The following is a 3,567-nucleotide window of genomic DNA, read 5'->3' on the forward strand; positions in this document are numbered from 1 at the left end:
AGCGCATAACGCATATCGCTTATCGAAAACTCGAAAGTCGAAACTCAAAAATCGCATACCTTATTATGCAAATAGCGCATAGCGCATAGTGTATAGCGCAAAGCGCATGGCGCATAACGCATATCGCTTATCGTTTATCGAAAACTCGAAAGTCGAAACTCGAAAATCGCATATCGCGTTATGCAAATAGCGCATAGCGCATAGTGCATAGCGCAAAGCGCATAACGCATAACGCATATCGTTTATCGAAAACTCGAAAATCGCATATCGCGTTATGCATATAACGCATAGCGCATAGCGCATATCGTTTATCGAAAACTCGAAAGTATAAACTCGAAAATCGCATATCGCGTTATCCATATAGCGCATAGTGCATAGCGCATAGCGATTACCGCATAGCGCATAGCGCATAACGCATATCGGTTATAGAAAACTCGAAAGTCGAAACTCAAAAATCGCATACCTTGTTACGCAAATAGCGCATAGCGCATATCGCTTATCGAAAACTCGAAAGTCGAAACTCGAAAATCGCATATCGAGTTTACATTGTTACACAGTGCCCATAAGTTTATACACCTTCATAATCTGTGCTGTGAACCATACATATTTTACACTTAATGTTTTAATGTGTCTCCCAACGTGGCAATACGTCTAAAACTCTCAACAAATTTATTAACTTAATTAATTTGAAAGATCTTTCACAAGCAAAACTCGCAACTTATTCGAATACTTTACTATTATAAGATACCCTTTGGTTGAAAATCAGTTGCTTATTTCATATTAATTGGACTTTATTATGACTAGGAGCTGCCGCCATTATGGAAAAAAACGTAAAAACGTAAAAAGCAAAAAGTGAATTGGTTTATTTTAAAAGAATGTGGGTTTATTTTTGAGTGATATTTTATTTTCTGAATTTTTGTGTGTTGACAATAGGTATGATTTTGGTTATGTTGGTTAGATTTGATATTTGTGTTTTAGGTTAGTGTTTTAATTTGATGTTGACAATATTTTATGATGTAATATTATTTGATTTGTGTTTAGGATTAATGTCTATGTTCGTGTGTTATATTTTGTTGTATTGTTGCAAATGTATAAGGTTAGGATTTTTACTTTTTATTGTTCTGTTTTATGGCAGTATCAGCAAGGTTAAGGAATTAAGCGGGCCATAAGTACATACATGATGGATAAGATGTAAAGCAATAGTAAAGATATCAGGAGTAAGTTTAAGAAGTACAAGATAATAAGATTTAGTTTATTCATGTCAAATGATTTGATCCTAGGTACTGTTTTCCAGTGTGACCATGTATTCAATGTTATAACGAGCTCCCTGCAAACCGAACCAAGCAAACAGAAAGGTAGAGCTAAAGTTTAGGATACATCGGTCTTAACAACGTACAGCACTGAGAGGGATCCCTTACAGTTCAATACATCATTGCGAGCACTCTCCGAAATATTTGGCCTATGTGGCATTGTGTATGATGTAAGTTCGGAGTGTCATTTAAGTGGATGTTTGAACATTGTGTAAAAAGGGACGCCCTAGGTATTATCAGTATCCTAGAGATTGTAATGACAAGATGTAAGAATGAGAAAAGTTGCAAAGTTATTGGCGAGCGGATGAGAGAGGTAGGTAACAAGTAGATTTAGATTTTTAGCAACAGCAAGTCGCACCACATTTAACAACATATATATTTTAACAATTTAGGTCAAATGTTGTGAGTGGTTATTAGCAAATATGATTTAAGTGCTGATGTTTTTGTATTTGGGTTGTCTTTTGATATTTAAAGTTTATTGATAGTTACCTAGAAAAGAGATGTTTTTTCAAGTTAGATCATACAGTCCACTGTTCAAGAAGTTATGAGGCTATGTTGTTTTTGTATTTGTCACCATCGTTTTAAGTTCTCCCCCACATCGCATGGTGGGCAGGACAGTTTTGTGAAGAACATTAACAATGTTCTTGGTGGGCGGTATGTTGAGTGCAAAATGCAACCTCTTTGGTTGACAAGCAGTATTTATACAGCCAAAGAGGTTGCATACTGGCCACCAAGGCAATAATCGTGTGTAAAAGAATATATATAAAAAGAAGAAGTCAAGATGTGATTGAGATAGTTTTGCGTTTTTAGGTTTTGTATATTTTTTTGTGTAAATAAGTTAATAAAGATATGTTAGGTTAATAATAAGTGTTTTGTATTTTTGGCTGCCGCGCTGTCGGTAACAAGTTAAACAGCAATGTTAATTTAAGTTTGATTGAGGATTTCTGCATCGAGTAATATTTTAGTACAAATTACTTACATGTATGGACTTAGGTCGCAGGTCAAATAAAAGATTGTCAAAATAAAAAAGGAGTGTAATTAATAGCTTTTAATACGCCGTAAAATAATATTTTACAAATCAGAAAACCCCTTAGGTAAACTCATTAAAATACCACTTATAGTTTAGACTAGTTACTAATTATTGCTCCATATTCATTTAATTCTAGTTGCCTTCTATACAATTATTATCGTCAATGTGGTAGGCAGCGACAGATCGCCAGTCAGTCAGTGCGATGTAACTACTAAGTTAGATCGCAGTGTGGTGTAGGTAGGCAATGTGCGGTGGGTGACGTCACTTGTACTGTACACAATGTTTCTGGTAAACGGAAGACGTACAAGACCCCTTGACTAGATATAAACAATAAAATATATCGCATTGCAACATTGCAATTCTCGATTACTTACAAGCACTGCTCGCAAGTTTGCAATATTTTATTATACAGGTGATTCTTAATGGACGGAATTCGAAAATTTTCCCGTACAGCCAAAATAATGTGTTTACAATTTTTTTTTTCTTAAATAAGCTAGTAATTGGGATTTCATACTGTTTTCACTTTTTTTTTAATAACTTACACGAGAAAAAAGTAAGAAAACTTTGATTCTTAAAATATAATTTCTTTCTTTAACTTTGAGAAGCTGTAATACATTTTTTTAAACTAACGATTAATTGTACAAATTTTTTCAAAAACTGCGCCCATGCCTGTATCCTAAAACAAAAAAAAGTAATTACAGCTTCCTAAAGTGAAAAAAAGAATCTTTATTTCAAAGTAGGTTTAGAAAATTGTGCACCGTACTTTGAGCTTAAATGATATCTATTGAGGTCCTCTACCTTCACAAAGCCATTGAACCTTCCATTAAGAATCAATCTGTATTTTTGGTGTGTTGTAAAATGAAATCTATTACAATAAAAATATGACTACTGAGATTCTCCCACCCTGACATCGGAGCAAACAGACTTCATAACGAAATATTTCTTAAACTAAAAACATAATAGACCATACACTTACAAACACACACGCGCGCGCACACATAGAGACACACATATACAACATATGTTACATTGTTGTTTATTTTATGATGTACTTGTATTCATCTTTTGCCAATGGAATCGAACATGTACACATACTGAACGTTCTGTAGACAGTACACAAGCACTGGACTGGATTGGTGCTAGAGCGAGGGAGCGGTAACAGCCGCGTTGACGAGCTTCCCGTCCTGGGTCAGCTTGCCCTCCAGCGCTATCCCGATGAGCTTGTCG

The 3,567-nt window shown here is 35.0% G+C and overlaps 1 long non-coding RNA gene across 1 annotated transcript; it reads left to right on the top strand.

The window, feature by feature from the left end:
* Positions 1 to 548: 548 nt before the first annotated feature.
* On the top strand, positions 549 to 2,662 carry LOC106107711. Its single transcript, XR_001225881.1, has 2 exons — positions 549 to 1,217; positions 1,295 to 2,662. It is a non-coding gene; the product is annotated as an uncharacterized LOC106107711 (long non-coding RNA).
* Positions 2,663 to 3,567: the final 905 nt, after the last annotated feature.

Source organism: Papilio polytes, unplaced genomic scaffold, assembly GCF_000836215.1.
Source record: "Papilio polytes unplaced genomic scaffold, Ppol_1.0 DF821927.1, whole genome shotgun sequence".
Classification (NCBI taxonomy): Eukaryota; Metazoa; Arthropoda; class Insecta; order Lepidoptera; family Papilionidae; genus Papilio; species Papilio polytes.